Raw genomic sequence first — 21,447 nt, 5'->3', positions numbered from 1 at the left:
CTCGATCGAAGGCCTTTAGCTGTTGTTTACTCGATCGAAGATAATCAGGTGGTCGATCGAGTGAATCTTCACAACAATCATTCGATCGAACAGGTGAAGCAGGTCGATCGAATGAAAAATCCTCCATATGACTCGATCGAGTAGAATTATTTACTCGATCGAATTTTACGCTCGGGTCAGCATGCGAATCCACAGTATTGTAAGCATCGTGAATAGTACCAGTGACACTCGAGTTATCAACAATAGCAGCAATGGGCGACTCGGGCACATCATGAGACGGAATGATGTTGGTGTTGATGGCATACACCATCTCACATTGCTCTTGCTCGGTAATTAATTGATCACACCGAGCCCGTAGCTTCTTCATACGGCTATCAAATTCCGCACTAGAATTATGACACTGTAGTGCAAGTGCCAATATTGTTGACTTCAGTTCTTCCACCTCATCATTCCTAGCAGGTGAAGGGGTTGGTTGCGGTGGAAACAAATAACAAGGCTGTTGATAGCCTTGTTGCAGCAACGGTTGTGGTCGAGGAGCGACATCATAGTAATTTCCATAACCCCAAGAATCTTTCCTCTCCCAATTGGAAGATTTTTCAGTTTGAGCTTCAAACTGAGCAATAAGTCGGGTAACGGACGTCATCTTGGCAAAGAATCGAAGGTACTCAAGCCTTCTCTTCGATAATCTTTCTTTAAAAACTGACTAATAGACCTGTAGACCTATCAAAACAGCACTGAAGAAAAAGATTAGAACGGCCTCAAAGTACTCAGTCTTCCCTTGAGGCGAAAAACAGATAAAAGCGTCGCCTCCCCGACAACGGCGCCAAAATTTGGTACGGTTGTTATGTACCAAAAATAAAATACCTAAGTACTATTAACAGAAGTCAGTGTTAAGTAGGGTCGATCTCCACAGGGAGGCTAAGTTGCTATATATCTGTTTAACTCGGTATGTCAGAATGTCACAAAAATGGGGTTTAAATTGTTTTACTAAAACTATTAGGAGATTAAAAGAGAGGAAATAATTAGGAAATTAAGTTCTAAACAATAAGGGAGAAGACTAGGGTGTCAGGTCGTCACAGTAAGCCAGATAAAGATAGCTAAGGTCACAGATAGGTCAATATACCGGTCTAAGGGGCTACGAAAATATCCTTTCGGTCTCAATTCGCCCTAAAACACTATTAGCTTGACTTTCGCCCTCACTAAAGTATCCTATTGTTCACTACAGGTCTCACCCCTTCCAACCTTTCGGTCAAGGTCAAGGTTTACCGGATTAACTAGTTAAATTGCATCGACTCAATCAACTAATTAAAGTTATATGTAGTGATTGCAACATAAACATGATAATATGACGGATCTGCGATCTAATTAATCTAAATCATCGTTTCATGACTCCTCTAACCCTAGCAAGAGGATTAGCTACGCATATTGATGAAACAAATAACAAGAATAAACAAGCAATTAATTAAAAGAGGCATATTAGAGAAGGAGTAACAAGAATTGAACTGCATAAATTAAATACGAGAGTAAGAGAGATTAGGAACAAACTAATTATGAATAAGAATAAGGGAAGAAAAATTACAATTGATCTGAAAAATAGAGAAATGAAGAACAAAGCAGTCGTCCCTTCCCTCTACTGACTCCAGGGAATCAATCATTCCCTCTTAGGTCTAAAACTACTCTTATTTATATCAAGTAGTATCCTTATTATTAACTAAATATAAGATAAACTTAAGATAAAATCTAATTATACTCGAAAATATCCTTCCTCGCTGTAGCTAGTACTCGATCGAACATAAATCTACTCGATCGAGTATTTTCTAGCGCACGTTTCCTACTTTGCGCACGGATCTTCAAACGGTTGCCATTTCTTCGTTACTTGGGAAAACAAGGCGATTCCGGTGGCGTTGGAAAGCTAAGAGGAGAAGTTTTCATCTACAACTGGAATCACCTGAATATCCATTGTATAACTCGTGATATGGCTCTTCAAATTAGGTACTAGTAATTTGAAGTTCTTCCTTTGCTCGCCTAGCTATCTTTCTTCTTTGCGCATCTCAAAATAGCTACATTCCCGCTCCAAATTCACTCTTCCTCCGAATTCATGCTAAACGGATGGTAAAGGGCTTGATTTCACTACTTTCTGGTTCATTCCTGCAAATAAGACAAAACAAACCAAAGTAGCATATTCGGGCCATTTCGTAGCATAAGACTACTATAATAGCATAGAAATACGTGCATAAAAAGGCCTAAAAGGACTATATAAAATGCACGTATAAGTCGAAGTTTGTCGTTTGAATTATTATTAACTCACCTTATACATTATTACATCCAAACAGGTTGTAGAGACAATTGAACCTCGTTAAAGTGAACACGGATTAGCATTGTATTCGCCCATAGTTACTTGCATGAGGTGACGTCTCGAAGTGACTAGAGTGTGATGCGATTGATGGGAAGTTCAAGTGCCATGAAGTCATGTGAGATGACTAATCGATCACATAGACAGACTGTTGGGAACACCTTGTCGGGCCTTATGACCGCTTATAGAGTTTTGGCAATTTTTTATAGCCTGGTCGTGGCGAGAGCTACTATAGTATTCTAATGAGTCGATTCTTTTGACTAAAGACTGTTCGCCTAAGATGACACAGTTTCAGATTAACTTTGATTTGTGTTACTACGACCTTCGTAAATAGGGTCAAATGGGCATATTTTGGGTTATGATGGTTGTGGCTAGTCGATGGGAATAAGTGCGAAATGAAGTGTCCACCCCTAGTCAGGGTTATAAAAATATCTCAGGGCCACTCGAGGAGTAATGAACTGGAAATGCGTGGACACGCTCGAAAGATATCCATGGTGGATAATTCCGGTCAATCAGTTATTCTCCAGATCGAGGAAATCACTCTCGATATGATCACTTGCAAGTCCGACCTGAAAGACACCTTGCATTGAGTGGGAGATAGTAATAGGACAAGAGAATTGGTGACGCACACTTGTCGAGGACAAGTGGGAGATTGTTGGAAGTAATATTTTACTGTCAACTGGTCCATGTTTAAATCTCATTTTATGAATACATGTGGGAAGTAATATTTTACTGTCAACTGGTCCACACATATCGGTAATGATTGGCTGACTAGAGTTTGAGATTACTGTCGTGCGACGGTGATGATCAATTGATCCCCTTAGGTCATACCTAAAGGGTAACACTCTTAATTGATTATTTAATTGATCGTATGACGATACGGGTTAATTAAATTACTTAAAATTGACGGACAATTTTGGAAGTAATATTTACGTATCTCATTATAATTTGATTAAATGAGATACGGTCTAAGTGATCGAATTGTTTTATTACTTAGATGAAATTATTGTTTAAGGAAACAATTGCATTAGAATGAATAATTCATTATAAATACAAGATTTTGTGATTTATAATTGGTAAGTTATTTTGGTACAAGTAATTATGAATTACTAAAGTCGATTTTGTACATGACGTATTTTTATTAATGCGTTGATTTTTAATATGTTAAAAATGCATAACAATTTTACATGACTTGTGACATGTGACAAATTGACAAATTGACAAAGATAAAATAGAATCCATTTTATCTTAAATGGACCGAAATAAGGGGTGTATTAGGCTAAATATTGTGTTGATTAATTTTAAGTGGATAACATAATCATTTACCTAATTGCTAGCCATGCAAACCTAGTTGTTTTTGTGAAGAGCAACTTGATCATGCATTGGCTCTCTAACATCTAGATCCAATCTAGACATAGGCTCTCTTGCCTTTGGATAGCTCCCGTTGTCCTCACGGCGAATGTGATAGGATCTTCGGTTGTTGGAACGAACTACCATAGTTCCTCCAATTCACAAAACCGAATCCTAATATCATCCGTTCCTTCTTGCATATCTCATTATTGCAAGTGTACTCAATTTTCGTTGTGTATATCTCATTGTTCAATTGCCTAGGACGTTTCTAGCAGATATCTTTCTTAAATAAAATAGCCAAGATGGTTCTCTAACCATCCTTATCTATTTTGAATATGGTTTTTATGTAACTCCTTGCACATAAATACATCTCATTTCTAAATGCTTAGCTTCATATCTTTAGCACTTCCTGAGTACTAACTAATGAACTATGTGGCTATATAGAGACGTCTCTCAAGGATTCGATTGATAACATCTCGTCATACTCCAAGTATACGAGGTTTAAGAATGGTAATACATCTTAGTGTAATGAATTAATCCCGCAACGGAAGCAAATGAATTCAATTCCTTCGTGTTCAATATTGTTGAACTTGTCAAGATTCTTATTAACATAAGAATATTAACTTTAATGCTAATATCCTCTTAGATCTATCTTTATAGGTCTGGATACCTTAGAGATGTATTATTCTTTCTCCTAAGTCTTTCATCATTTACAATGATCAATATGTCGCTTACATATAAGACTAATAATACCACATTACTCCCACTACACTCCATGTATAAACAAAAATAATCGACAACTCGAGAAAGGTTTATCACATGATCAAAATACACACTTTAACTCCTTAACATCTACTTAAGACTTCTTCTTAAATTTTCATCCTACCTTAGGATAGTTGCGATTTTCAAAACTCATGCAAGATGATTTTAAAATCCAACTATATCAAATCATATCCGAATATAATGAAGCGTTGTTGTTGCGTGCAAAACCCTTTGCAACCAACCAACCAAGCTAAATAAACATTTTCATGTTTATGCTTATTTCGGACTCTTGTGGATTTTAGACTGGATAAAGCATTTTAATAAGTTACAGGTTTATTACTTTCAAAAGGTAACATGACTCCTGTCCACTTTAGGTTTTGAATAAGTAATTACTGATTTTGACCAAGAAGGAACATCTTCCTACGTCTTATTCTCAGTTTGTGGCTCTTGAACATTTTTCTCCCACTCCGTCTTTAATAAATAATCCTCTTTTCTTTAATAGACAGTATCACGAGCCACAAATGTGTTGTTCTCATGATAGTTGGGTTACAAAGCCATATGTTTTCTTTTGAAACAAGCTACAACTTAGGTACCATGCCTAATCATATCATATATGAATTGTATTTGATTGCTTTAACTATGTTTTGTTTTAGTGGAATAAATAAATACTAGACAAATTGTGATAGAAACTACTTCCAACTTTATGGTAAAGATTCAATCATATCGTAATGAAAGTGAACTTGTGATACCATATCACTCTCTTTTGGTGCAGATAAAAGTCATCACTTTATTGTTCCCTATTTTAACAAAGTACTAATACTTTGGTTTTTATACTTCATAAGAAGAATTCTTTGAACTTATTCAAATAATTTCTCTTCTTACCTCATTAAGCGGATACCAAGTATCTACCTAGTTCATCAGTAAAAGAGAAGAAGTAATAATGACCTTCTCAGATTGAAAATATATTCGACCATACACATTGAAGTGCAATTAGGTAAATAACTTATTCTATTCGCTATACTTTTCAAGAAAAGTGATGAACCATCTTGCTTTGGATACAAGATTCGCACATTTCATGAGATTCATAATCAAATGGTGTGGGATACTAGTCAAAACTAGTTTTCATGTGACTTTCAATCGAGTCTTATTTTGTATCACCAACTCGAGTCTTGTATATATATGACATTTTATTTCTAGTTTGAATATAATTACCTTGATTTGTATGGTCTCACCATAAACATAATCGTGGCATGTATGGGCACACTCTTGTTTTAATTGCATAATTGAGAAACCCCTTGCGTTTTATACAAATACTTGAATTATATTCTTATTTAGACATATTGTACATCATAACAATTATTGATGCATATCTCTAAATCAGAAACTAGATCAAGCACATTATAATATTTATATGTCTTTGGATGAAGTGGCAACTATCTTAGTTCCATTCATATCAATTTCATTCATGCTAGTCGTCATACGATTATTCAATGTTAGGATTCTAAGGATTTATAAAACCCTCGGATTGTGTTATGAACACATCCTCCTCTAAATACCTATTTAGAAAGGTGGTTTTGACATCCTTTTGCCATATTTAATAATCATGAAATGTTGCAATTTCTAACATGATTCACTAATTTGTATCAAACACTCATGATGTGGTAATTAGCAAGAATGCAATGTTATGTCATAGATATTCGAGAAGGAATATGTTGGAGTGACATGACCAACTTCCTTGATCTTTACTTATTGGGGTTTGAATCTATTTTAGTGTCTAACACCTTCTCTTTCGAGCCTAGATCAATCCTTAACAATTAAGATAGGTACTTACTTCTTATTGCTCCCACTAACTTTAAGAATTTCTACTTGATGAAGACTTATCTTCATATAAATTCTTAGTTAATCTTTCACAAGGGTTAACTCTATTGTGGTATTTGGTAAATCAAAATTTCTAACAAATTAATTTACCAATTTAACATTGTTATCTTCTTAACAGCTTAAGTGCTTGATGACAAGTTGACAGGGCAGTCGTATACCTATCAAAAATAACCAACTGGCTCTAATTAATATAGCTAGGGAAGTCGGGTCAATCTCCACAGGGAGATGGGAAAATGTCAACTTTGTCTAAGTTCATCACGGTAACCGATTTGGGGGGTTTAATTGGGTTGTTCTAAACTAATGAGAATGAGGAATAGAAAAGGCAGAGAGTAAAGATTAAGCAGATGAACGAAAAACAGCTAAGACAGTTGGTTCACCATGATCATTCAGTCAAGCAATCTAGGTCTCAGGTCAATGCAAGTATGGTCAAAGGGGAAGTGAATATCTCCTTCCGGTCTCAATTCGCCTTAAAGAACAAATAGCTTAGCTTCCGCCCTCACTACGGTGCCCTAAAGTTCGCTACGAGTCTCACCCTTTCCGACCTTCCGGTCCAGGTGTTAGAAAACTAGATCAATATACTCAACATATTCATATATGTTATATTTTAATTTAGTCATAAAATTAAATGGTGATCTTATGCTTGCAAACTACAAAATAAATAAAGAATAAATCATCATCTCACATTGATATTTCGGTTTATATGGGCACAAGAGAGTTCTCCTACTCTCTTGTTCTTGAGCTTTACTTAGTGGATGAACAAGGATTCAAGAAGAGAATCCCTCCCAAAAGTATTATACCCAAGATAACAACTTAATAAAATTAATATTATTATTACTAGAATAATTCTAATTTTGTATTAAAATTGACCCAAAAATATTATTGGACTCTCTAATATTTCGGTTTAGAGAGAAGGAAGAGAAGGAAGAATTTTTATCTTTCTAAAACTCTAATTTTAGATGATGAATGAATGAATATTCACTAATGTATTTTGTAGTGTATATTAGGTAAAATAAGAAGAAAAACCAAGGTGTTTTTCTTCTCAAAAACCGGGTAGAAGTAGGGAGAAGAGGGAGCCAATGTATGCACAAGTTGTTCTTCACAATGATCACTAGGTTTGCATGGCTAGTATATTAGGGAAATTATTATGCTTACCACTCACACAATAAACATAATATTTCCTTAATCCTCCCATTATTTTCAGCTAACATGGATAAAATGGACTCCATTTTATCTTTGTCAAATTGTCAATTTCTCATATGTCACATGTCATATGTCACATTAAATTGTTATGTATTTTTAACATATTAAAAATCAACGTATTAAAAAAAATACGTCATATATAAAAATCGACTTAGTAATTCATAATTACTTGTACCAAAATATTTTACCAATTATAAATCACAACATCTTGTATTTATAATAATTTATTCATTCAAATGCAATTGTTTCCTTAAACAATAATTTCATCTAAGTAATGAAACAATTCGATTACTTAGACCGTATCTTATTTAATCAATTTTCAATAAGACACATAAATATTACTTCCAAAATCGTCCGTCAATTTTAAGTAATTTAATTGACCCGTATCGTCATACGATCAATTAAATGATCAATTAAGTGTGTTACCCTTTAGGTATGACCTAAGGGGATCAACTGGTCACCACCGTCTCACGACAGTAATGTCAAACTCTAGTCAGCCAATCATTACCGATATGTGTGGACCAGTTGACAGTAAAATATTACTTCCCAATTGTATTCTTTATAATGAGACTTAAACATGTGATCATCATGATCAACAGTTGTGATCGCATTATTGTCGGAGGACACATATTCCAACAATCTCCCACTTGTCCTCGACAAGTGTGCGTCACCAATTCTCTTGTCCTATTTCTATCTCCCACTCAATGCAAGGTGACTTTCAGGTCGTACTTGCAAGTGATCATATCGAGAGTGGTTTCTCGATCTGGAGAATAACTGATTGACCGGATTTATCCACCATGGATACATTCCGAGCGTGGCCACGCATTACAAGTTCATTACTCCTCGAGTGGCCACGCATTTCCGCATTGAACTCATTCCCTTTGACTAGCCACAACCATCATAATCCAAAATATGACCATTTGACCCCATTTACGAAGGTCGTAGTAACACAAATCAAAGTTAATCTGAAATTGTGCTATCTTAGGCGAATAGTCTTTAGTCAAAAGAATCGACTCATTAGAATACTATAGTAGGTCTCGCCACGACCAGGCTATATAAATTTGCCAGAACTCTATAAGCGGTCATAAGGCCCGACAAAGTGTTCCTAACAGTCTGCCTATGTGATCGACTAATCATCTCACATGACTCTATGCCATTTGAACTTGCCATTAATCGCATCACACTCTAGTCACTTCGAGACGTCACCTCATGTAAGTAACTATGGGCAAATACAATGCTAATCCGTGTTCACTTTAACGGGGTTCAATTGTCTCTACAACCCGTTTGGATATAACAAAGTATAAGGTGAGTTAATAATAACTCAAACGACAAATGTCGACATCACACTCGGGTAGTCAATTGATAAGACGGGTTTAATATGGTATATGAGTGTCGAATTTGGGTGACTATTGGTGAAATAGGTGGAGTTTTAGAGGAGTAATTGAACGAGTTCTCATTTTATATTATTAATTGTATTTTGGAGTAATTAGATAAAATTGTGAGTTAATGAGTTGAAGAGTATGTTTTGGGTTGCTTTGTTGAAGGCTAGTCCATAATTATGGGCTAATATGAGGAGAAGAAGGGAGTACGTATATATTAAGCCCATTGCAAGGGATGTCATGTGGAATCAAGTAGGTCATTGGACAATGTCACATGGCCTTGTTCTCTTTTGTCCCCTTTAGCCCAGCATCAATATAAGAAGAAACACGGAGGAGTGAAAGGATGTACACAAGCAACGTTTTTTACCAGAAAGTGGTGCGGGTCGCATATTCAGGTGCGGGTCGCCCGTGTTGCAGCAGTCCGAGAATTGTTTTGTGCCTTATTTCCAAATTTCAGCTATTTCTAGTATTATTATTATTAGTTATTATTATTTTAGGTTAAGTATAAAGTTGATATCATTCATATTATTCATTCAATAAGTGGAATTTTGGGAAAAAACTCTCTTAGAACCCTAATTACTTTTGCTTAGAAATTATGAGGAACTAATCCTCCCTTTCTTGGATCGACAGATTGAAGCTATTGACTAATTAATTGTGAGATTGTTCTTTCTCTCTTTTATTTCTCAAGTATTGTTTATGTCTCTTGCTCGTATTTTATGATTATTGTTTCTTTTTACTAATCTGATCAATTGGTGATTCTTCACTTTAATCTATTGCATGTTTAGAAATTGAATCCGTAATTGTTCAATTAATCTAGACTAAAGTAGCCAACTTTACCCTAATAATTTGTATGCGTTTCATCATTATTGGGACGAAGTAGAGACTAGACATATAATTCGAATCGTTAACCGCGTGTGTTAAAGATCGTTATCTTTATTGCTTCCTTGGATTGTTAATGCTGTTGTTGGATTAAATCTAGACGCTTGGCTTGGATTGTTCAATAATTAGTGTCTTCTAATATCGCGTTTCGAGTTAGTTGACTAAACTTAAGAGGAAGAGGAAACTTGTATTTCCATAATAAAGTGCTTGAGAGTAATTGAATTAAAGACAGTCGAAGACCAATTAGTTTGTTGATAGTGGATGTTTGTTGACCCAAGACCTTTTAATCATCTGAATTCACCCATCTTTATTATTTGTTCAGTAGTCTATAGTTTAATCAATCATAAAAATCCTCCATATTATTGTCACTCTTACTCTTTACTTTCTACACATTAATTACATCGTCTTCCCTGTGGATTCGATACCCGACTTACCTCTACTATATAGTTAAGGTGATAGGACTTAATTACTTATTTTTGGGAGCATACGACTTCGGGGCACCAAATTTTGGCGCCGTTGCCGGGGAAGGCAATAGTTATTTTTTGTGTTTTGTAGTATAGAGTCTTAATTTTGTTTTAGTTTTGTTTATGCATAATACTCATTCTACTAACCATCCACTCGAGCCTTACAACTCAGAGATTGAACGGACACTTTTTAGGTTGAGACATATCAGTGGGAGCCATTTAGTTGTTTTTGAGCACCCAGATTCTGAGAAGGATATACACTCTGATTCAGATACGTCGGAAATTTCTATTACCACTAAGAATATGGCCCGAGAGATCCGTACATTAAAGGAGCTCACAGCTCCTAATCTTGTTGTTCAGCCATTATGCATCACTTTTCCAGCATTGGATGATGGAGTTACTTTTGAACTGGAATCTGGTTTGATACATCAATTACCAAGTTTCAGCGGGATGAGTATTGAGGATCCGAATAAGCATCTTTCGGACTTTCATATTGTGTGCACCGGTATGAAGCCAGTTGATGTCACAGATGAGCAATTAAAATTGAGAGCCTTTCCTTTCTCCTTGAAAGGCAATGCGAGAGACTGGTTAATAAACTATCTACCACCGGCGAGTATCACTACATGGATAGGTATGAAGAAAGCATTCTTGGAGAAGTATTTTCTGCCTTCTCGATCAGCTCAACTGAAAAGAGCCATAAGTAATATTGAGCAGCAAGACGGAGAAACTTTGTACGAGTACCTTGAAAAGTTTAAGCGTTATGTGCCGATTGCCCCTACCATGGTTACTCCGAACATGATCTCATAATGTACTTTTGTGGTGGACTGAACCAAGATGACCGTCGTATGCTTCATTCTGCTTGTGGAGGAAATATAGCCAACAAGAATCCAGATGAAGCTTGGGAGGTTATCACAGAGCTAGCTGAGACCTCTAGACAGTTTGAGAGAAGACCTTCACGGAGAGGGGTGAGTGCTATGGGTGTTAATCCTGGCTTAGAGGAAAAGGTTGATAATATTGCTTCCACACTCCGTGATATGTTATCTGGCAGACAAATGGCTGTTATTTGTGGTATATGCTCTACTAAGGGTCATCCTAGCGATTTGTGCCCTCAAATGCAAGAGAGTGATTCTCAGACGGTGAATGGTGTATGGGAGAGTATTCCAAACAAGAAATGGGATCCATACTCTAATACTTATAATGAAGGGTGGAAAGCTCATCCGAACTTCCGTTGGGGAAATTCTCAAGCTAACCCATCATCTGGCCCTCCTAGAGGCCAGTTTATTATGCGACCATAAGAGCAACCCTCCGTACCTCAGGCACCACCACAAGCTACACCGAGCTCATCAATGTCTACTGAGGACATGATTCAGCCTCTTACGATCAGTGTCACTCAAGATAGAGCAGAAAATAAGCAAAATTTCAAGAATCTTGAGAATCAAATTAGTCAATTGGCTACTGCGGTCAATCGGTTGGAAGCTAAACAATCAGGTGCTTTACCATCTCAGACAGTTCTGAATCCTAGAGAGAATGTGAGTGCTGTGTCATTGAGAAATGGTAGACAATTGGTGGAGATTGAAAAGCCAAAAGCTAAGCCTAAGGTGGTGACTATTCAAGAAGAAGAAGAGTTAGTGGTGGAAGATGATAAGCTACTGAAAGATGGAGGAGAAGAAGATTCATCTAATTCAAAGGGGGTGACATCATCCATGCCTTCATATGAGCCACTGCCACCTTTTCCTGAGGCTTTGAAGGACACAAAGAAGAAGGAGCCTGACACTGATATTTACGAAACCTTTCGTAAATGCGAGGTAAATATTCCTTTACTTGATTTGATTAAGAGTGTTCCTAGGTATGCAAAGTTTTTAAAAGAACTTTGTACAATTAAAAGAAATCAAAAGGAACGTAGTTTGAAAAAGCCAAAGGGTAAAGCTAGTGAATTTGTGTCGGCTTTGTTTAAGAGTAAGACTCCTCCTAAGTGTAGTGATCCAGGTGTCTTTACTATACCTTGCACTATAGGTGATACACGGTTTGAAAGAGCCATGTTAGATCTAGGAGCGTCGATAAATGTCATTCCCTTCCATGTTTATGAGTCTCTTAAGCTTGGTCCCTTAACGAGTACTAGGGTGGTAGTCCAACTTGCTAATAGGTCTAGTGTTCACCCTAGGGGAGTAGTAGAGAATGTAATGGTTAAGGTAGATCAATTTGGTTTTCTGCTGATTTCTATGTTTTGGATATGGCACAGGAGGTCGATGGAGTCTCAATTTTATTGGGTCGACCATTCTTAAAGACCGCAGGAACCCGAATTGATGTTCCAAATGGTTCCTTGACTATGGAGTTTAATGGGAGGGTGGTTAAGTTTGAAATTAATCCACCTAATTTGACTAGCTCTGCGGTTTATTCTCTTTGTGCTATTGCTACTAACCATACTTCTATGAGAAGCCGGAAGCCACCAATTCCGAGCAAAGATTGTGAGATTTTACAGGACTCCCCACCTAGAGAGGAGAAAAGGTGTATCCTTTTATGGGAGAATCTTAAAGATGCTAAGGCTGGTAAAAGGAAGGGTAAGACTTGGTTTGATAAACTAATTCGCCGGAAGGGCTCCGGTAAAGCAACACAAGTCATATATATCAAATCAAGTAGTGCTCACCCCGTTCCATTGGTAAGATAATTTTCTAAAATCTTACTTAAGTCGGGTGGTTTACCACTCCGCGAGATGTTGAGCCAACGACGTAAAACAACAGCGCTTCTGGGAGGCAACCCGTAGATTTGTGTGTGCAATTTTTGCAAACAAAAAAAAAAAGAAAAAAAAAACGAAAATTAAAAAAAAAAAGAAAAAAGAAAAAGGATCGGAATAGCCTTGATTTATGGTGTTTGGCGACATAAGAAGGGAGACATAGAAGGTTGGTTGGGTAGGATAGAGGCTATGGTGTGGAGAAACCGCGGTGTGTTGTTGTGGGCACCTTGCTAAAGCGGTTGGATGGTTTGTTGTTTTGGCGTAGAGGAGATTAAGATTGACCATGTAAGCTCGGAGTTGTAGAAGTATTTTATTTATGTGCAATCTGTTGCTGGCACATATGTTATTAGAGTTACTTGGTCATTTGTTATGATGGAGTAATAAGGGGCATTAGTCTTCTTTGGTTACTCTTATCTTTTGTTGGCCTTGTGAGATTGCGTTTTATGGAATATGCTAATGGCCAAGTGTGGGGAGGAGGTGCGGTGTTGAGGATTGGTATGTCTATTGAGTCGTCTGACTGAGGTTTGTTATCATTTTACCTTTATTGTGTCCTTGCAACATTGAGGACAATGTTTCATTCAAGTGTGGGGAGGGAGAATCGTTCCGATTTGTACACCTTTGTAATTGTGTGGTGTGTTTATTTCAGCAAAAAAAATGAAAAAAAAAAGAAAAAAAGGAAAAAGAATGAAAGACAAGTATCCCGGCTAGGTGAAAACCCGAAAGGGTGCCTAGGCAAGATTGGGATGTGGCCGAGGACGGAGTGAAAACCCGAAAGGGCGCTCCGAATAAAATGAAGAATCGAGTTGCGTGCCACTGAGAGTAGTGTGAGGTAAAAAAAAATGAAAAGCTAGAGTGAAAACCCGCAAGGGGGGGCGCTCTAGGCAAAATGAGAGATTTAGGTAGATGAAATAATTCTTCCGATGCTATTTTATCTCCCTTTACTATGTTGGAGACCGTCTTACAAGAGTTTCATTGTTAGTCTTGTTAGCTTCCTATGCTTCTGTGGATCAGTGTTTGTTTGAGCTTTTATTGGGATCCTTTGAGTTTACTCGAGGACGAATAAAGATCTAAGTGTGGGGAAGTTGATAAGACGGGTTTAATATGGTATATGAGTGTCGAATTTGGGTGACTATTGGTGAAATAGGTGGAGTTTTAGAGGAGTAATTGAACGAGTTCTCATTTTATATTATTAATTGTATTTTGGAGTAATTAGATAAAATTGTGAGTTAATGAGTTGAAGAGTATGTTTTGGGTTGCTTTGTTGAAGGCTAGTCCATAATTATGGGCTAATATGAGGAGAAAAAGGGAGTACGTATATATTAAGCCCATTGCAAGTGATGTCATGTGGAATCAAGTAGGTCATTGGACAATGTCACATGGCCTTGTTCTCTTTTGTCCCCTTTAGCCCAGCATCAATATAAGAAGAAACACGGAGGAGTGAAAGGATGTACACAAGCAGCGTATTTGACCAGAAAGTGGTGCGGGACGCATATTCAGGCGCGGGTCGCCCGTGTTGCAGCAGTCCGAGAATTGTTTCGTGCCTTATTTCCTAATTTCAGCTATTTCTAGTATTATTATTTTTAGTTATTATTATTTTAGGTTAAGTATAAAGTTGATATCATTCATATTATTCATTAAATAAATGGAATTTTGGGAAAAAACTCTCTTAGAACCCTAATTACTTTTGCTTAGAAATTATGAGGAACTAATCCTCTCTTTCTTGGATCGACAGATTGAAGCTATTGACTAATTAATTGTGAGATTGTTCTTTCTCTCTTTTATTTCTCAAGTATTTTTTATGTCTCTTGCTCGTATTTTATGATTATTGTTTCTTTTTACTAATCTGATCAATTGGTGATTGTTCACTTTAATCTATTGCATGTTTAGAAATTGAATCCGTAATTGTTCAATTAATCTAGACTAAAGTAGCAAACTTTACCCTAATAATTTGTATGCGTTTCATCGTTATTGGGACGAAGTAGAGACTAGACATATAATTCGAATCGTTAACCTTGTGTGTTAAAGATTGTTATCTTTATTGCTTCCTTGGATTGTTAATGTTGTTGTTGGATTAAATCTAGACGCTTGGCTTGGATTGTTCAATAATTAGTGTCTTCTAATATCGCGTTTCGAGTTAGTTGACTAAACTTAAGAGGATGAGGAAACTTGTATTTCCACAATAAAGTGCTTGAGAGTAATTGAATTAAAGACAGTCGAAGGCCAATTAGTTTGTTGATAGTGGATGTTTGTTGACCCAAGACCTTTTAATCATCTGAATTCACCCATCTTTATTATTTGTTCAGTAGTCTATAGTTTAATCAATCATAAAAATCCCCCATATTATTGTCACTCTTACTCTTTACTTTCTACACAATAATTACATCGTCTTCCCTGTGGATTCGATACCCGACTTACCTCTACTATATAGTTAAGGTAATAGGACTTAATTACTTATTTTTGGGAGCATACGACTTCGGGGCACCATCAATAACATATTACAACCTTGTGATGCATATCGTAAGTGTGTAAACACTTGTTTGATTGCAATAGAAGTTTAACATACCATGTGTCTATGTGTTCAAACTTCTTATAATCGCATTTTCCTTTACGTTCATGTTATCTTCTTATAGCATGAACCTTACCAAGTACACATCTAGGTTCCCAACCTCGGTTTCGGTTCTTTATCTTGAAAGAACTTCCTTGTCCATTATCACATAACAAACGAATTTGTGGTGAATGATATTACTTGTACTGTTCAAGTACTCCACCCACACAGAATGCACTAGGTATATGTTTTTGTAGAATCTTGCAGCAGTTGTCAAGATGATTAGCCTAGCACTTCTCAAAAGTCCTAGCATTATAGGAAAAATTAGTTTTGAGTAACTTCTTATTCAACTAAGTATTATTCCAAAATTTTTATTTCTCCTTTTAGCTGAAAAGCTTAGGATTTTCATAAATCCTTACGTGTTGTTTGAATTTTAATATGTGCAATCTCTTGACACATAACAGAGTATTCTGTCAAACACCGAAATAGCTCATTGGATTCTCCTCGAGAATTCACGATGTTTCTTCTATGGCTTCCCAATGATCCATCATGCTCTTATGCATATGATTTATTTTGGACATGTGCATGATTATTCTAATGGCGGAAACATTAGTAACTTTTAATCATGTCATCAACTATTCTTAGGTTCAAGGAACGACCATGACTGCTAATGGCAATTCCATTTTCATTTACATGAATAACCTATGTTTGTCGTTGATTCGATGTGTATGTCTCAATACCTATCCAACATCTCATAATGCAGTTGGATTCATCATATTTCATTTTCATCCAGAATTGAAAACTCAAATCTTCCTTTGTGAAGGAAGGTATTGGCTCGTCATTCTTTACAGAGTGATGAGTTACAAATTTTTATAAGATGATTGCTCCCACTAAATTCCATGTCTTCACATGATAATTTCCAACTCCCACTTAATTCCACATGATTCGCAATTGACTACTCAATTAAGATGTTTCAAAAATTGAAATTTATTGCTTTGTTAAGTTATTGAGATAAAACCATATATGTTCCCATCTTATCCTTTCAAAATACCTATTTTGAAAAGGTCTCATCTTAACCTTTCTAATTCATTCATATCATAATGATGCGTAGCAATGTCATTATTTAAATATAAATAATATCTAATACACGTCCTTTCAAAATTCCCTTTTCGGAAGGAGGTTTAACCAATTCACTTTCATAATGTGGTTAAGTAATGACTTTTGCGTGGTTAATATAACTTAGCAATTGAGGATATCGGTATATCAATCCTTGCAACCTCTAGTCATAAATCTCGTTTATTTTCTAGGATGTTACTTGATTCATTTAGGCTCTTAAGTAAATATCAATATTGAAACTATTGGTCAAAATTTATCATAAACTAGTCAAAACTCTTGTTAAGACTTTATATTAGTCATTCTTGTTCCAAAACTTTCTTTTGGTCTCCTCGTGTAGTTATCTTGAGAACATATTCTTTTGATTACTTCACTTGGTCTCTTTTCTCATGTAGATCTATTCGAGACCATAGATCTCATCTATTCGTGTATACTATATAAATAGATATACCTTTATTCAAATCATTCTTCCTTGTGTAGATCTCATTTACACAAGTACACAAATTTATCTTGGTGTTCTTTGTGTCCTCATTTTTCTCCCACTCTATCTTTAGAATTAATACACTAGAGATTCAAAGATAGTATATGAGACACAAATAATGATTTTTGAAGTAGAAGGAGAACTATCTCATAGGTAGACTAATAGTTTTAGATTTGTAAGTGTACTTGGTGATTGACATTCCTTTAAGAGATTTCATTGACTCAATATCACTTTATAAATGATCATACACAAGCCTTAAGCATGTGGACATATAATGAATCGCATCATTATAGTTGTCTATTAGATCACTTTAAGTGAATAATCATATGTTTCTATGAGCAAGCATGTAAAGACGAACTTTAGAACAAGGATAAAAGATAAAACGGGTGACTTGGGTTGCAAACCAAGCCATCATTATCCAAAATACAACCAATTATCCAAAATACATTCCCATGTCGAACAAGGAAATTAAAAGGTTCTAAAATCCAAAACATAATTAAAATAAGACAATAAAAAGCGAAGCTCCATGAAAGCTATTCCTAGCTTCTTGATGGTATCTCAAGCTTGCTTTTCTTTTCCCTTATCTTTGCTTGGTGGAGGCCCTATTTACAATAAAAAGGGGATACATTATCACAACTTTGTATCACAATACCATAGTTGAATTAGAAACATAAAAGAAAGGATAGTCATTTACCTCTTTGGAGTGATCTTGACCTTAATATCACCAAGGTATTTGGAACAATTTCTTTTCCAATGTCCAACACAATTACAATAATGGCATTTATCAAGAGGACCCTTCTTGATTTTGGAAGTGCTAGCTTCATAAGACTTAGCTTTGGTGAGCTTGCCTCTTATTCTTCTTCCCATTCTTTTTAAACTTCCCCTTGCTTTTGGTGCTAATATTAAGCACGTCCTTAGGTGGGTTAACATTTAACCCCATGTTTCTTTCGGCTTGCACAAGTAGCTTATGCAACTCTTCAAGAGACACGTCCTTGTCTTGCATGTTAAAATTCACTCGGAATTGAACATATGCTTTGACCTTGGATAAGGAGTGTAGAATCCTATCTACAACAAGTTCTTTGGGGATTTCAACCTTTTGAATCTTTAAGGTCTCGACTAGCTCCATTAATTTGAGCACATGAGGGCTAACCTTTTGGCCCTCTTTGAAGTCGAGATCAAAGAATGCCGCGGCCGCCTCATATTGGACGATCCGCGGAGTTTGTGAAAAAATTTTCACAAGCTTGGAGTAGATTTCATTGGCGGTGCCCATTTTAAAGGCTCTGCTTTGGAGGTCCGCCTCCATCGCAAAGATCAACACATTTTTCATTGCGGCGGACTCCTTATGGTAAGCCTCATATGCTTCCCTAGTGGCGGCGGTCGACCTAGTATTAGGTTCGGGTGGAGAGGCCTCGGTGAGGTAACGAAGCTTGTCGTCACCTTGGGCGGCTAGTTTGAGTTGGGCATCCCAATCGGAGAAATTTGACCCATTCTTTTCAAGTTTACATCGATCCATAAAGGATCGGAGCCATGAAGTATTAGTGAGAGGCGTGGCGTTGGTGTTGGGATTTGCCATTTGTTATGAGAAATAGAAACGGTCTACAAAACAAAAATAGAAGGAGTAAAACAAATGTCGTTTTCAAAGATAATAATACTCGTAAAAATTAATTTAAACAAGTTTTATTGCATTTTTCTAGTGACCTCTACCCAACTAGATAAATGATTCCAAGACCCAAATTCAAATCAACTTAGGCACGGGGTAGCCGATGAAACCCTTATTAATATAACTTGGTGGATTAACCTTTTAATAGATTCTACTTTTAGAACTCTTGGTCGATAAAATTACTCTAATGTTTATCTATAGCCCAAAACAAATCTGACAAGGGCACGGGGTAGCCGATGAAACCCTTGTCAAAAACTTTTGTTGAGTTCAATCCAATTTTCGAATAAATGTGTCCATGATCCAAACCCATATTAACTTAGGCACGGGGTAGCCGATGAAACCCTCATCAACATGAATTCGGTGGATAGACATTTATCACCCACTTCCCCTACGTAACAAGGTTTGTACCCCGGGGTAGCCGAGTGCACTCCCTCACGAAATAGGTTTTCATGGTTTCTACTATTTGGTAAGACTATGTCTCAATTGATTGTTTTAGCGAGAGGTCATGTCAATTTATTATCTTTCATGTTTTAAGTGAACTAAAGCAGTGAACTACGATAATTCTAATTTACACGGTCGATAAACTCGATAAAAATGATGATGCATGTTTTAGTTATGGCGATTTAGCGATGCATGCAACATATAAATAAAATGCAAAGCATAAAAAAATAAATCCTAGTACGACCTTCCTAAAATAGAAAAAATAATTAACTATTACATATTCGGAAACCAACTCCATTGGTCCCTTGAACTTCGGTTATTGGCACGCATCTCGAGGTAACACCGTCTTTATGTATCGCCTTCTTGAAGAAATCCGTCTTTATGGAACTCCGGAATAAATAAATTACATAATTTCCTATTATACATTTGTAATTAAAATAAAATAAATCTATTAAATTACAAAACGGTGATACGAGATCCAATAAATTACAACCGAATCGATATTCCCATACATTTCGGGTAATACCAATTAAAAACTAAGGCCATACTAAGTAAAAATTACATAATTCAAAAATTACATAAAATAAAATTATGACAATAATAAATAAAATGCAGCATTATAATATGTATGAACATGCCCAATTTTATGCTAAATCGCCTTTAAGTAGCCAATATCGTATATTACACGGTTTTTATGGATTTGCGTGATTCAACGTTTTATAATCACAAAAATTACATAAATTCATATTTATGCATAAGTTAATTACCCTAACTTGTTAGGACTAAAAAATTAGTCTCCACTAGCTATTTGACCTTAATTAACTCATATATCTTAAAATTGTTCATTAATGGAACTAAAAATACAATAAAAAAGCTATAAACTTCAAATAAATCACAAAATTCCAAATAAATTCAAAATTTGAAATTTAAACTTATGAACATTCTGGAAAAATACCATGACACTCATAATGTTCAAAAACTTACGTTAAAATTTCGTAAAATTATCGGAAAAACTATGTTGCGGTTTATCGGATTTAACAATAAAAATCATAAAAACATGAGAAAAATTATTTTTGTGGACAAGGCCCTCGGGAACTGCGTCCGCGGGATCCACACTAGGCATAATCGACTCGAGGTTCTTTCGAATCGAATTAAGACAAATTAGAGTCGCCACCAAGTTTTTTGGGAACTTGGAACCGTTCAAGTCAACTTTACACCTTTCATCGAAAAGCATAAAGCCAATCGACTACGAGTGATTAAAGATAATGACTTGTACCCTATATCACTCGATTAGAATGACTCTCGTAATCCAATGGTATTTAGACGGATCCACAAACCATAGATCTTGAGTAAGGGGTGAGGGTACGTGTTGGGAAGCCCATAAGGACACCCAACCCCGCCCGTCAATAACGGCCTCTACTAAGTCAAGTGTCGGATTTCAAACAAGGTCATAGCTACGTACGATTTATGATATGCAAACGTTGTTTTAACCCTATCATGTGACAACAATTTCTATGTCGTTTTAGATGCAACTAAACTAACTTTGTCAAAGTTGTAATTTAGCATGTGGGTTGATTGATCTAGCAACATTCAAATGAAACAAACAAGGCTTAGGGGGAATGGGGGAGCCGTTGGGATCTACCTATTACAAACCAGGCATTTCATGCCGACACAACAACAAATTAAAGATACAACTCGATCTAAATACAAATGCTACATACGACGCAATACATGACAACACACACGGCCGTTTGGCCTATAAAACCGTGCACATGAGGGGTGGCCCACGGCTCACATGACCCACGGCCTTGGGTCACTCCTCGTAATGCGTGCTCGCGCTCAATCTCATCGAATTAGACATAGGGCTACGCACCAAAGCATGCATTAGCATAAACCGGGCCATGTTGCTTTAGACAACATGCGGTTTACTACGCTTCTACAAACATTGGGGAACAACCGTCTAACCAAACAAGACTAAGGTTTTTAGAAATCATTTGACTCTATAAAAGAAAACAAACTTGAAAGATTACAACTCGATAAACCAACGATAAATTACAAACAATGAAACAACGAGAAAACAAACGGTATAAAAACAAAACGAGAAAGGTAAGGAAAACGGCCACCTCCACGGCCTAAAGCCACGGCCCAAGCTAACGGCCAAGATAAGGTCAACCTAGTTCCTAAGTTAGATTAATTGGTTAGATCGAATGA

This window comes from Silene latifolia, chromosome Y (assembly GCF_048544455.1).
Source record: "Silene latifolia isolate original U9 population chromosome Y, ASM4854445v1, whole genome shotgun sequence".
In the NCBI taxonomy this organism is placed as follows: domain Eukaryota; kingdom Viridiplantae; phylum Streptophyta; class Magnoliopsida; order Caryophyllales; family Caryophyllaceae; genus Silene; species Silene latifolia.
This window is presented reverse-complemented; position numbering follows the sequence as displayed.